Source organism: Phyllostomus discolor, chromosome 12 (genome assembly GCF_004126475.2).
Source record: "Phyllostomus discolor isolate MPI-MPIP mPhyDis1 chromosome 12, mPhyDis1.pri.v3, whole genome shotgun sequence".
In the NCBI taxonomy this organism is placed as follows: Eukaryota; Metazoa; Chordata; class Mammalia; order Chiroptera; family Phyllostomidae; genus Phyllostomus; species Phyllostomus discolor.
Window position 1 is genome coordinate 50,910,846 of NC_040914.2, and position 15,189 is coordinate 50,926,034.

The following is a 15,189-nucleotide window of genomic DNA, read 5'->3' on the forward strand; positions in this document are numbered from 1 at the left end:
ATATTTTATTGATTATGCTATTACATTTCCCCCCTTCATTCCTCTCCACCCTGCACACCCTCTCCTACCCACATTCTCCCCCCCCTTTAGTTCATGTCCATGCATAAGTTCTTTAGCTTCTACATTTCCCATACTATTCTTGCCCTCCCCCTATTTTCTCCCTACCATCTATGCTATTTATTCTCCATGCCTTCCCCCTCCCCCCACTCCCCTGTTGCTAACCCTCCATGTGATCTCCATTTCTGTGCTTCTGTTCCTGTTCTAGTTGTTTGCTTAGTTTCTTTTTGTTTTTGTTTTAAGTGCGGTTGTTAATAATTGTGAGTTTGTTGTCGTTTTACTATGCTGTTTTTTATTGTCTTTTTCTTAGATAAGTCTCTTTAACATTTCATAAAATAAGGGCTTGGTGATGATGAACTCCTTGAACTTGACCTTATCTAAAAAGCACTTTATCTGCCCTCCCATGCTAAATGAAAGCTTTGCTGGATAGAGCAATCTGGGATGTAGGTCCTTGCCTTTCATGACTTGGAATACTTCTTTCCAGCCCCTTCTTGCCTGCAAGGTCTCTTTTGAGAAATCAGCTGACAATCTGATGGGACTCCTTTGTAGGTTACTGTCTCTTTGTCTCTTGCTGCTTCTAAGATTCTCTCCTTCATTTTTACCTTGGCTAATGTAATTATGATGTGCCTTGGCGTGTTCCTCCTTGGGTCCAACTTCTTTGGGACTCTCTGAGCTTCCTGGACGTCTATTTCCTTTGCCAGATTGGGGAAGTTCTCCTTTATTATTTGTTCAAATAACTTTTCTACTTGTTGATCTTCCTCTTCTTCTGGTGCCCCTATCATTTGGATGTTGTATCATTTAAAGATGTCCTGGAGGTTCCTAAGCCTCTCCTCATTTGTTTGAATTCTTGTTTCTTCATTCTTTTCTGGTTGTTTTTTTTTTTCCTTCTGGTCCACTCCATTGATGTGAGACTCAGCTTTAATTTCATCACTATTGGTTCCCTGTGCATTTTTCATTTCACTTATTGTAGACTTCATTTGTTCATCTAATTTGTGACCAAAATCAACCAATTCTGTGAGCGTCCTGATCACCAGTGCTTTGAACTGTGCATCTGATAGGTTGGCTGTCTCTAGGTTGCTTTAAAAAACTGGTTGTGGGGCTTCAATTCTGTTTGAGCCATCTTCCCCCCCCCCCCCTTCGGTCTGGTCGGGCCTGTTATGTATGAGGGGCGGAGCCTTAGGTGTTCACCAGGGCGGGGCACCGCAGTCGCTGGGTTGTGACGCTGTACGTGGGAGCGGTTCGAGAGGGAACAGAGGCACTTGGTCCGCTCTCCATGGGACATTAGTCCCTTCCGCTGCTTCCTCCGAGCAAACTGGGCCCCTCTGGTGCCAATTCCCATGTGAGTGGGCTTGTGCACGCTGTGGGACCCTCCGAGGACCTCTCCTGAGAGGCTGGGAGTCCCTCCCTGCTCCTCAACCCCCACGGGTGTCCTCAATCAGTGCCCGAGGCTCTGCTTCCCAGCGCTGGGATCCCTGGGTTGCGCGCAGTGCCTTGCTTCACAATCGCCGCTTCGCCGGGTCTGCCGGTTGCCACCCCTTCGCCAGGGTCCGCCCGCTGCGGTCTTGCGCGCCCCGGATGCCTCAAGCGCCCCGTCCCGGCACTGTCTGCTCTCCGCACCGGACTGCCCGACTCCGCCCCTCCTACCGGTCTGTATGAACGCGTTCATTTTCTTGGTTGTCCGACTTCCATTCAGATCAGTTTTCTGTCAGTTTTGGTTATTCTGTTTCTAAATTGTCGTCGTCTCTGTCTTGGGCGTGCGAGGAGGCCTCATGTGTCTCCCTACGCCTCCATCTTGGCCGGAAGTCCTCCATTTGGTTACATTGTGTCACACCGAAGAAACCGTTGCCTAACCCAAGATCCGGAAGACTTACTCCCACGTGTTCACCTTAGAGTTTTACCGTTTTACCTCTTACATTTAGGTCTAATTTGTTTTGACTCATTGTGCATGGCATGGTGTAGAAGCACTTGTATATCCAGTTGTCTTTCTTGATTTAATTGTCTTGGTACACTTGTAGGAAATCATTTGACCCCAAATCGAGGTTTATTTCTGGATCTTCCTCAGTTGACTTCCAGTGCTCTAGGCATGCCTGTCCGTATGCCCATACTACGCTGTTTTGATTTCTGTAGTGTTGTAGTAAGTGTCGAAGTCAGGGACTGTGAATTCTCCGACCTTCTTCTCTTTCAAGGTTATTTTGACCATTATGTGGGCATCATGTCTGCAGGACTCACGGAGGTAGCGTTTAATCCTTTGTTTTACAGTTTTAAGATCTTGATTGTACCAGTTTGCCCCCAAAGTAAACAAGTATCAGAGCATTGGTTCATATTTCTCAAACTTGTAAAATGCCAAGCTTGAGGTATACATTTTAAGATACTGCTTTTCTGGTGACCTCAATCAAAATGCCTTTTACAGGGAATTTCTCTCTACAAGGTGCCAGATGAAATACTAAAAGGTTGCTTGATATACATGGAGCTGGAAACTAAGGCTGACGGCAGGGATATAGCATAATGGTTAAGACTTACAGGCTTTAGGTCCAATCAGTTCTAGGTTTGAATCCCATCTCTGCCACTGAATGGTTGTGTAACCAGGGTGTGACTCGGGACCCTTTTCACCTATAAAATGGAAAAAATAATCCCTGTCTCATTCAGTAGTTGTGAAGGTAAAATGAAATGCCGCATACAGGCCCTTAACACAGTGCCTGGGACTAGGCAGATTTCAGTAAATGGTGCCTATTGGATATGCTCGCAAGTGCTGTATTCAGGGTGTGGAGAGCCAGTCTCTCTCATAGCACAGGCTTCCTAGGGACCTGGTGAGCACTGGTGTCACTTGGCTATGGACACTGTTGACCGATGGAAAATTAGGTCAGTGTTGCTAGATTCTGATGCTGATGATGTAGAATCTTGTCAATTTAAATTTCAAAGAGTAGTGTTGGCTGTAAATTCTGGGATTTAGAGTCATCCTTTCCAGTAGCTTCTCAAGAAAGGCACATACCCAGAAAACTGTTACCAAGACTATCACTAAGCTTTAATAAGGGAAAACTGGTCACTGAGAGGTCAAAAGAAATATTGTAGAAACTCATCTCCTTAACACATAGGAGAACCCCACAGAAAGTCTTTACTTAAAACCTGAGAGTCTATCCCTGGCTGGTGTAGCTCAATGGATAGAGCATGTGCCTGCGAAGCAAAGGGTTATTGGTTCGATTACCCGTCAGGGCATATGTCTGGGTTGCAGGCCAGGCCCCCAGTGGGGGTGCGCAGGAGGCAACCACACATTGATGTTTCCCTCCCTCTCTTTTTCCTTCCCTTTCCTTTTCTCTAAAAATAAAATCTTAAAAATAAAAAAACCTGAGAGTCTAAACTAATAAAAGTTTATCTGTATCTAAGTTTATAGTAGAATAGAAACATCAAGAAAAAAATAGGAAAGAAGGTTGTTCGGTAGAAAACTGGACAAGTGTCAGCCCAGTAGTGATGAAAGAGATGCACGCAAACAAACAAACAAAAATGAAAGCCAGATATAAGTTTAAAATAATGAAAACAGCCTTCTAGAGGCCATTGATTATGGAGGACAAATAGATCTACATATTTTTGAGGGCATTCATTGATCATAATAGAACACAACAGTGTTGATAAGATGATGATGATGATTCTTTTTTTTTTTTTTTAAGATTTTATTTATTTATTTTTAGAGAGGGAAGGGAGGTAGATAGAGAGGGAGAGAGAAACATCAATGTGTAGTTGCTGGGGGTCATGGCCTGCAACCCAAGCATGTACCCTGACTGGGAATCGAACCTGCGACACTTTGGTTTGCAGCCCGTGCTCAATCCACTCAGCTATGCCAGCCAGGGCTTATGATGATGATGATTCTTAATCACCAAGTTTAAGTAATTTTCAAAGGGCTGTATTTAAAAAAAAAAACAACATTATTTTTGGGGGGGAGAAAAGTGTCCCCTAAAGTAGCTCAAGATTTCATTTTTATGAGGTAGCTTCTTCTCCTAGGGTGCCAGGTAAATAAGATGTTTCTGGCCTTCATTTTGACTCAACAGGTTAAATTTGCAAACAGCATTTAAGTAAGTAGTGCAGGGGGTTATTTCTGTACATTCTTACCCTAGTGTGTGGTTGTTACTAAGTATTCTTGGGGAGGATCAAAGCTGCAATTGTAACTTCTCTCTCTGCTGGGTTTCATCCTAGCCCTTTCTCTATCTCTGTTAAGAGCTGTGCCATCTACTCTGGTGGGGAACAGAAAAAATGAAATTACTCGGCAACTGACTCCCGTTCCGTTCTGGCCAGGCATCACCCAGCACAGGAACACTGCCCTAGGCTTCTTCCGGTAGAACAACATTCAGGAGATTTCTGTCGAGAGTACAGGTGAATGTTAAATATCAGCCATGCGAAGGTTTGACACGGTCAAGTTTCAGTCAAACTTAAGGTAGGCTGATTGAGGTTCCAACATTTCGTTATTGTCTTTTTCTTGTTTCTGTCTCTCATGCTTATGTGGATTTTCAAGTTTTAATTAAGTCCTAAAGCCAGCTGAGGGTCTGAAGGACAGACCCATAAAATTTTAGAGCTGGAAGGCTTTTTAGAAAATGTGTCCTGTCTCTTCATTTTACAGAAGGGAAAAACCGAGGCTTTGGCACACGCTAGGATTTAATGTAGGTCACCCAGTTGATTAGTAGTGACGGAGGGAGAGGGAGGCCAGGTGTCCCCACGCCTTCAGAGGACAGTGGTTTTCCAGTATGCCCCCTGCTCCCAGACCAGAATCGCCCTCTTCCTCGTTTTGTCTCTTTTCGTTGGTCCTTTCTCTGCCTTCATAGCTGTGCAATTTAGAACATGGGAAGGACGAGGTTTCGGCCCCCGGTCTCCAGCACTTGAACTGCCAGCGGTCTCTAGGTCAGGACTTGGGGGCTGGGTCTCCCCAGTAGCCTGGTAACTGTGCCCGGCAGGTGCTGGGCGCCTACACTGAATACCCGCATCACCGTGGCAGCAGTGTCCCCACTCTCGATTTCACAGCACGGGCGAGTCACGAAGGTCCCCGAGCGATAGGACAACGTGGGGTCGAATCTACGGCTGTTTGAAAAGGGAGGCTGTGAACCCCCTCGTGGTTCCTCGGCAGACACGGGCTCGCGGGATGATGATGCCCAGCACGTGAATGACCTCGAGATTGGTGCCCATCCCGCCGCGGGCCAGCTCGGGCCGGGGCGTGCCCGCCGGGCCTGACGTGGCGGCGGGGCCACGGGCTGGGGAGAGGCCGCCGCGAGGGCGCGGCCTGACGTGGCGGCCACGGCGGGGCGGCGAGGGGAGCCAGGCTGCTGCACTGCCCCGAACTCCGGCCAGAGGGCGCCCGGCCCCTACATTTCCCCGCCCCGAGGCCGCCGGGGTTCCCGGAGTAACCGCTCCGGCGATTGGGTCCGCGGAGCGGCGGGGCCATGTTGGAGCTGGGCGGCGACCCCGCCTCTCGCCACCCTCCGCCTCGTGTCGGGCCAGGTCGTGATGGGTGGGGAGCGGCGAAGAGGATCCTCCCTCCCCAGTCGCCCGACTCGACCAGAACGCAGGCGGGAGCTGCAGCGGTCAAGGCCGCCCCTCGGGGTGCCGGCCAATCAGAGGCAAGGGCACAAATATGCAAATGAGGCGCCGGTGCAGCCGAAGTGCCGTTCGCGGAGGCTGGTGGGGTCGCCGGGGGAGTGCACTGGGCCAATCAGGAGGGTGCGTGGCGGCGCGGGGGAGGCGGTGCCCCTTCACTCCTCCCTCCTCTCCCTCCCGGCCCCGCGCTGACAGGGGGGCCTGGCCGCGCCGCCGGTAAGTGCCACCGCCGCCGGTCGCTGCCACCCGCCGCCCCAGGCGAGGGGAGGAAGTCCGGGGGTACCGCGGGGCAGCGGGCGCTGCTCAACTGGTGGGGAGAGGCGGGGGCGGGTTCTGTCAGCCGGGTGGTCGCGGGAGGCCGCCCCCGCCCGGCCAGCCGCGCGTGTCAGTCTCGGTCGAGGCGGGGGGCGGCGGGGGCGCCTCAGTCATGGCGAAGCCCGACAGCCGGCGGGCGGCGGTGAGTACGTGCCGCCGTCGCTCGGTCGGGGTGGGGGGTGGAGGGTCGGGGCAGGCCGGGCCGCGCGGCCGGACCGGAGGGGCCCGCGCCCGGGGACGGGAGGGCGCGCCGGGAGGCCGAGGAGGGGGCGATGCCCGCACGTGCGGCCCAGCCAGCCCGCGGCCCGCCCCGCGCCTGTCATGGCTGCGGGCTGCTGCCCCCGCCCCGCAGCCCGCAGCCCCTGGGGTCGGGACCCGGCCGCCGCGCCTGTTGCGTCGGGAGGAGGTGAGGACAGAGGGTGGGCAGGGTTCCCCTTCCCCGCCCCGCGTGAGGTCGGGGCCTCCCGTCTGCCCGCGTCTCTCCGGAAAGCCGGGCTTCCCTCCATCCTGCAGGCGCTCTTCCCCCCGCCCGCCTGCTTTCTCGCCTCCGTGACTCATGACAGGGCGTCCCGGGCGAGCGCCGGGTGCCCTGGAGCCCGGGGACGCCCCCGGCGCTTTCCCAGGCCCGGCGTCCGGGGTGACGACCTCGCTGCCTGCCCCGGCGATCCTTCGCCCTGCGGGCCTCCCCACGTCTGCAGCCGGGCCGGACCCCGGACCCCGGACCCCGCCGCTGCTGCCGCCGCCGCGCTCTCGGCCTCCGGGAGCGGGACGTGATGGGTGGTTCCAGGGCTCTCTTCGCGGACATCCATCCCCAGGCCAGCGACCCGGAAAGCCTGGGTGTCTCATTGGCCTGTCGCAGTCGCCAGCTCAGTGCTTTGTGTTTGTTCCTTTTTTTTTTTTTTTTTTTTGGTTTGGTTTTGCTTTTTTTTTTTCCCCCTTTAAGAAAAATAAAACTTTTCAGAACAAAGTAGACAAGAACTTTAAAAACAAACAAACAAACAAACTCTGAGCCTGGGATTTGACACTAATGTGACTTTCATTTATGTGAACTACTCGTAACTACCTCAGAATTCCCCCGCATTAAATAAAGTTTATCGTCGTTAGCAAAACCACGATGACAATTTAGTTTTTCGGTTTTGCATGCCACCGTTCACCTTTTTCTGAACTCACATCTCCAGTTCTGTTTGACCAGCCACGGTCTCAGACTGAAAAGAGGGTTTGTCTTGTTTTAATGTTACTCCACTCAACTCTGCACGACTGTACGAGGACTTTTTTGGAGAACCACTAGTTCTACAAACACAGGCATGCGTGCAAGGTGAACTTTCCACATTGGGGAGGGGGGTTGTGTGGTGTTCGTGTGCAGAAGGATGAACATAGTGTGTCTTATTTTCTGTTGGATTTACAGAACTTGGAGCTAAATGTGACTTTTTCCTAATGGCAGGCAGCAAGAGCATATGACAGATAACTGATGAGCATTTTTAAGTGAAAACTGTCTATTTGTCCAAGCAGGTTTAGCCTTTGTTTATCTTTCAAGGCTTTTCTGTTTCTGCTCCTATTGCTTTGATACCTCCCATTAAATTTCTATTGTGTGTTACAAAGTATTGGTCTTAGACCTTGGGAAGTTTCGTATGAATTACAGATCATGGAATACAGTCATGTAATGCTTTGGGAACAAAAAGTTGCTCCCAGATTTGGTTCTAGTATCTTCGTCATTCTTGGAAAGTTTTTAGGAGAGTGGCTATTGTCCAGGGAAAAAACAAAAACCTTGTTATTGATTAACTAGAAGATGATGATGTCCTAAGGACATAGGAAATAGCATTAGAAAAAAAAACACTGCTGGTGCAACCAGGAAAGCAAGAGTGTCTAACCCCCGGCCCAACACAAAATTGCAAATTTACTTAAAACACGAGACATTTTTGTGTGATTACGCGTCACAATGTATTTAATGTATGGCCCAAAACAACTGTTCTTCTGGTGTGGCCCAGAGACACCAATGAGTTGGACACCCCTGCTGAAAGCCTTCTTGGAAAGGGTGCTTTTGGGGGGCTGGGGCAACTTTCTCCTTACCCCTTTAGTTCTTGCGGCCACCCAAATAATTCAAACAGGATACAGCAGATTAACATAAGAAAGTCAGGTTCTAATATCACATGGGGAAGTCACATAATCATGAAAATTTCCAAAGACAGTGAGGCAAATATAATTTTGGACAAGGCAGAAGGGGGAGGAAGCATCTGGGATTTCAAAGGGGAAATGGGCAATTCACAGGTAGCCCAGAAAGTGGCAAACACATTCTTTTTCTAGGCAACTCAAACAATGGGACAGAGAGGAATCTAACGATCAGATTTTTGCAGGGATCTTTCCTCTACCCATACTTAATTCATATGTGCTAAAGTGAATATGCGAAGGGTTTATGCTAAGGTTCCCTTCCTGAGGGTTTGTTTTTTTTTTAAATCCGAACCTCTTAAAGAAGGAAAGGGGGGAGGTAAAAAACTGTATCTGAATTTGTTATATTTGTTTTCAGTTCTAAATAATGTGCATGCCGGGGTGGCATTTCCTAGGGAGATTCTCCTGCCCCCCACTCCTGCACTGTAGCTGTAGTCAGGTTTCTTAACCTCTGTGAACCTTAGTTTTTTTCCAGTTTTGCAATTCATTGTTTCTCAGTATTCCATGAAATAATAGCCTCTGAAATACCAAAAAAAAAAAAATTGTATCTGGATTGAAGTGTAAGAAAAGGCAGAGGTTTTGAAACAAATAGTGGTGTAGATACATAGTTGGCCTAGCTTGAAAAGACCATTTCTAAGAGCATAATCTCAAGTGGCAGTTATGGATAAAGATAGAAAACAGTGTTGTCAATGGAAAAAGCCCATGACAAGATGAGATTAATGGAATTATAAGTATCTAGAAACTTTTAAATGCAAACCCCTTATCTAATGTAACTGAATGTTTTCCATAAGGCTTGAACTAGACCTTGGCACTTCTTCACCTATGAAAACAAGTTACAACTGAAGGGAAGATTTTAATGTAGACATTCAAGAGGCAGGAACTGAAGTAGCACTACAGCTTTAGTAGGGAAATCTATCGAAGCTTCTATCAATCGTAAAATAAAAACTTTGATATGTGTGAACACTTTAGATTTTCTAAAGGGTTAAATGTGTTAATCACTCATGTAAATAGTAGAAGGAAAAGATGAAATCTTGGAGAAGTTTAGATACTATAAAGGAAAAATAAAGAAAACTGAAATTAATAGATGCACTGGGGAGATTTCATCAGGTATCTACAGAGAATAAAGAACAGGTAAGGATGAAAACTTGATGCGTGCTTACAGTGAATATGAATTGTGAAAAAATAATTAGAAGAGGATGTCGGAAACGTTTGAAAACGTGAAAAACTCAAGATAGGTGTTCTGAGAGATTTATGGATAACTGAGGAGACGGAATGATTTTTTTTGTAACCTTTTAAATGTTTTGTAGCTGTTGTGGTCTTGACATGATTAACATGTCTTAACACAGTATAGATTTCTTACTTGATAGATTTGGCTTTTTTACTTATTTTGTAAATACATGTTACCACATACCAGTTTTATAGCTATGTTATGATACTTTGTGTCAGTTTACTTTCTTATTTGGACTTCACTCCCCTATATTCCACCTCTCTGAATTTTACCAGTCTGGAAATACTCAGGTCAAATTTTATCTCGTGAAGAAGATCATCTCTAATCATTGTAACCTTTAAGGATTTCTCCTTCCTGTGAGATCATAGCATTATTACTTGTCTCACTTATTTGGCATGTAGAACTTCATGACATTCCTATATTGTATTGCCTTAAAGTTTGCAGGAACACTCTTTGCTCTCCCTTAAAGCAGGTTACAAGTGATAATAGGAGACCTAGAGAAGGGGAAGCTACTTTCAGGTATAATTCATTCTCTGGACTACAGGTTATTCATATCCATTCATTCATTAAACGGTTTATTAGGTGATTCCTTTGTTTATTAGTCAATTTATTATATGTAATATAACATTTTAAAGTGAACCCTGCCTGTGTAGAATCTACAGTCTAATAATGGAAATTGGTAATGAACAAGTAAATAAACAGATGTAAAATTACAACTTGTGATGAATTCAATAAAGAAAGATAACAGGGTGTTGTGAGAGAGAAAAATGGGCAGAATTTTAGACTGTGATAAGCAAAGGCCTTTGTCAGGTGGTGCTATTTATGTCAAGGCCACGAAGAAGCTGCCAGACAGGGAAAGCTTTCTGGAAGAGACAAAAATATGTATGAAGGCAAGCAGTGCTTGTTATATTGGAAGAAATGAAAGAAGACCAGTGTGGCAAGACCTTAATAATAGAGGAAAAGCATGGAAGATGAAATGAGATAGGCAAGGAACGGACTATACAGGGCACTGGAGGACATGTTAAAGACTTGGGTTTTACTAACGAAGGACATTGCAGTCATTGAAGGTTTTGAAGCAAAAGGAGTAATGCTTTCGATTTAAATTTTGAAAGTATCACTTGGAGTTTGGTTTGGAGAAAGCAAGAGTGAAGGCAAAGACATTGTACTACTACAGTTGAAGTAAGACATGATGCTAGCTGGAACTAGGGTAGCATGTGTACAGGTGATGGAAAGGGATATGTGTCTGTCAGTGTAATTTGATTTGCTATAGAGAGAAAGAAGAGATCGGAATGGTAGTGGAATGACAATTTCATGACGGATTGCATGTTAAAGGAAAGGTGTCAAAAATGACCTTCAGGTTCCTCGCTTGAGGAACTAGACAGAGGGTGATTTACTGAGATGAAGAAAATGGGAAATAATTTTTGGCAAGAAAGCAAGTTTTGAACACCATCCCCAGACAAGTGCTTCAGAAGGCGGGGACTGCTTGTATTTGAGTGATAGGTGCCTCAGTATAACACCATTCTGTGTGTGTAACACCATTCTATGGCATACTACTCATTGTGTGCGTTTTGAGAGGGAGAAGCAAGTTTCCTATTTATGTTAGAAGAATTGGTAACTGAAATGGTGTTATCTGTTTACACTGCATTTCAGTTTTTGAAAGTTTGTGCATATTAATATGGATTATATGAGACACGAAGGTTTGAGATAAAATTAACTTGAATGTAGTGGTAGATGGGTTTACATATTGTTTGGGTGGTAATGCAGAATACAAAAGTCTTACAGTTTTGATGTTCTCAGAAAAGCAGCACCCTTTGTAGTCATTAGCTTGTAGGCAGCCAGATATTAAATTTATCATTTTTAATGAGATTTCTGATGCTTATGAGTAAAAATTATAGCTCAGGTCATTAGTAGCTATTATTTATCTATTAACTACAGATACAGATGTTTGTTATAATTTGGCATTATTAGCTGAAGTTAACTGAATGTTAAGGCTTTTAATTATACTTAAAAGACTTTTTTTAAACTAGTACTTTTAAACATTGTTATTGTAACAAAGGGGCATGGTTTGAAATCAGAAAAAAGAAAAGATTATTTTTCTTGTCTAGTGGTCATTTCAGTTTAATTTACCTGACTAAGCAGCAGCAGTATAAAACATTAAATTTTATTCTATTGGAAATCAATGGCTATGATTCTGAAAGATAACTGCTAATATATCTTATTAGTTCCTTTTATATAAGGAGAAGGAAATAACGGTTGGGATAATGATTGGGTGCCATATTTTGCATAAAGTTTGTCTTATTTTAAAGTTTTGCACTTTATCACAGTTTGAGAAAATTAAAAATAATTTTCCCCCTATGGAGGAATGGACTAGAATTCAATTTATTTCTTGTTTTTTTAAAGATTTTATTTATTTCTTTTTAGAGAGAGGGGAAGGGAGGGAGAAAGAAAGGGAGAGAAACATCAATGTGTGGTTGCCTCTTGTGCGCCCCCTACTGGGGATCTGGCCCAAAACCCAGACATGTGCCCTAGGCTGGGAATCCAGTGGAGGACCCTTTGCTTCACTGTCTGGTGCTCAGTCCACTGAGCCACACCAGCCAAGGCTTAGTCTATTCCTATATGTGTATTTTCCAGTTATGTTATCTTTGCAGTGTTTGTCTTTAAAAAGGCAATTAATTTTTTTCTTTTATTTCTGGAACTGTGCAACTTTACCTAAAACAAATCTGGTATTAGGAAATATTTTATTTCAGAGGATGCATAATTTAGTGAATTCACTGAATACCTAATATAGAATTACTCTTAGTACTTTTGTTTGGTAAACATGTTGAAATCAGTAGTATACAGAGTTTACTTATGTCCTTTCAGACACCAGTCTATATTTTTTACCAATATTTTCATGAGTGACATATACTCTAAACTGTGATTTATAAATATTTACTTAGTCATAGGCTTTATTTTATTCTAGTTTTTAAAATTTTAAGTTATAATGAATATTCAGAAACATAAACTGTAAGAATATAGCTGTCTGACTTATTACAAAATAAACACATCTCTGAATCCCCACCACCCAGGTCAAGAACTAGAATGTAGTTATTATTGGCACCCCAGAAGACCTCCACATCGTCCTTTCCAGTGATTATGTTATTTCAGCCTTCCCAGAGGTAAGCATTATGCTGCCTCCTAAAACCAGACAGTAGTTTTCCTGTTTTCGAATTTTATGGAAATGGGATCATGTATGTGCTCTTTATATTATGTGTGATACTAATATGTGTTTTTTCACTCAGGACTAATTCATTCTCATTGCTGTTAACTCTAAGGTGTGATGGACATGTTTTCAGTTTTGAGTTGTTATGAATAATACTAATGTGAACGTTCCTGTACTTGGGGTTTTTGTTTGTTTGTTTAGATTTTATTAATTTACTCCTTTAGAAAGAGGGGAAGAGAGGGAGAAAGGGAGGGAAACATCAATATGTGATTGCCTTTTGAGCACCCCCTACTGGGGACCTGGCCTAAAACCCAGGCATGTGCCCTGACTGGGAATTGAATCTGTGAGCCTTTGGTTTGCAGGCTGGCACTCAGTCCACTGAGCCACACCAGTCAGGGCTCCTGTACTTGTTTTTTGGTGCACATGTGTACACATTCTTGTGGAGTGTGTACTAATACAGGTGGAAAAGCTGGCCATAAGGTTTGCATATGTTCAACTTCAGCAATAATACCATATAGTTCTCTAAATTTGTTCCAATATACACTTCTTTTATCAGTGTATAAGAATGCCAGTTCCTCCATTCAATTCAACTCATTCACGTAATTCATTCAATTACATGGTTTGATTAAAATACCACTATATTTGAAAAATCTTGTGCTCTTATCCTTTTTTATTTTTAGAGACAGGAGAAAGGGGGTAGAGAGAGAGGGAGAGAAGCATTGGTGTGAGAGAAACATCCATCCTTTGCCTCTCCTACATGCCCTAGCAGAGGACTGAACTTGCCCTGATGGAGGACCTAACTGGCAACCCGGGCATTTGCCCTGACTAAGAATCAAACTGTTGTTACCATTCAGCTTGTGGGATGATGACCACCCAACTGAGCCACACTGGTCAGGGCCTATGCTCTGATTCTTAATTTTTAAAATGGAAAATTTGATGATAGCTAGATATTTCTACATGGATAAGACAAAGATTTTCAGTCCAAAGATGAGTACCCATGTTGTTTGTGTGTGTTGGATTACAGCACATCAGAATAAAACATAGTTTTATATTCTCAAAGTTATAGTCAAATAAGAGACACTGTATTTTCTTGATCCTTAAAAATGTTTGGTTTTTTAAAATAGAGTGAATAGTACACTATTTCAGAGGGTATGTTTTGGGAAGAACAAAAAAATGCATTTCTGTAACTTCATCAAAGACATCTTGAAGGAGATAGGTGCTTTTGGTCAGAGAATTCCAGGAGGGCAGTGAGATGCTACATGGTCTCATTAAAGTAGTGGGGAAATTGGGCTTGGTATCTTTATTTTATACCAGTAGTAAGAAAAAAATAAAGGAGTAAATTAATAGTATTCGAAGGAAAATGGAATTGGTTTGTCAAGTTCTTGAATATGAAATCACATTTTAGAAAATATGTTCAGGAAGATGCGTCAATATTTGACTGAATTTGAAATGCTAAATAAGTTGATTTGATAGGAATGAAATTGCTGCATAGAAACTGGTATCTATTAAACCATTTTAAATAAGAACATCAAGGAAAGCTGTAGGAAAGAAAGTCCAAGATAGTGTAGTGTCGTAGAAGCTAAGAATATCTGGAAGGCAAGGGGTTATTTGAATTGAGTTCAGAAAACATTTAAACAGCTTTATGATATTATGGGCCAAGCAGGGTGGTAGGTGGTACCTGAGATGAGTCAGTCAGTGGCCTTTTCCTTTTAAGCACTCAAAGGCTAAATAGTATATGATAGATGGGGATGCATAGACAATTTGGGGCTTCATACACAAGATAGTATTTGGGTTTAGCTTCTGCTTTGCTTAGTGATGGCAAGTGTTTCTTAGTGGTCAAAGATGGATCGAGAACATTTAGATTTGTCTAGAAGGTCATTAGTCATATTCAAAAGTATGGTTGCAGTGATTTTATGGGGTCAGAAACTAAAGTACAAGAGGCTAACAGACAAGTGAGTATTTGGAAAATGGAGGTAGTGGATCACTTATTTTCAATATTTGTCATTGATTGGAAGGATAGAAATAAAATGATTTTGTTTGTAGTTTTGTTCAGGTAGGGGAGGTCTGCCGATGCCTAAAGGTAGGAAGGAAGCAGGCAATTGCAAAGGGATGATTGAGAGAGATGGAATGTGTGTGGGTCTAAGTCCTTTCAAAGGGTAGATGGAATGGTATTAAAAAGTGAAAGACTGATCTTTGAAGAAAATTCATGCCTCCTCTTCTATGAAAAGCTAGAAGAAAAAGGGATAGATGCAAGGACAGATACATGGATTCTGCAAAGATGATTGGTGAAATTTCAAGTGGAAAACCTCGGAAGACTGAGGCGAAATTGTCCTTGGGTAAGAATGGGTAAGTTAGGATTGAAGGCCTTAGGAGAAAAAGGAAAATAACTAAAAAGAGATAGCCTAGAATCATGGGGAAATTAATTTAAACATTTCTAAACAAAAGCAAGGACAACACTGAAGGTCAAGGTTAACATTAACCTTGGATTAAGGTACTAGGCATATAATAAATGTTACAAGCATTCAGAAAATGTTAATTGAATTGGATTGAGGCCTGGGAGGTAAAATTATAATGGTGATGCAAATACTGTATGGTAGGCTGAGTGAGAGGAAAGGGTTGGAGATGATTAGCAAAAGAACCTGACTGAGGA

General features: G+C 43.9%; 1 protein-coding gene across 6 annotated transcripts in view; it reads left to right on the plus strand.

Annotated features, from left to right (window-relative positions):
- Positions 1-5,705: 5,705 nt before the first annotated feature.
- Positions 5,706-15,189, plus strand: part of CHD9 (chromodomain helicase DNA binding protein 9) — a 113,266-nt gene continuing 103,782 nt past the window's right edge. For 3 of the 6 annotated variants that reach the window (XM_036011811.1, XM_036011813.1, XM_028501724.2), the window contains exon 1: positions 5,706-5,847. The gene's annotated coding sequence lies outside the window, so the exon portion shown is untranslated. Of the gene's footprint in view, positions 5,848-5,913; positions 6,089-15,189 lie in introns of those variants that run through there. The other 3 variants (XM_036011814.1, XM_028501723.2, XM_036011812.1) reach the window with 2 other exon arrangements.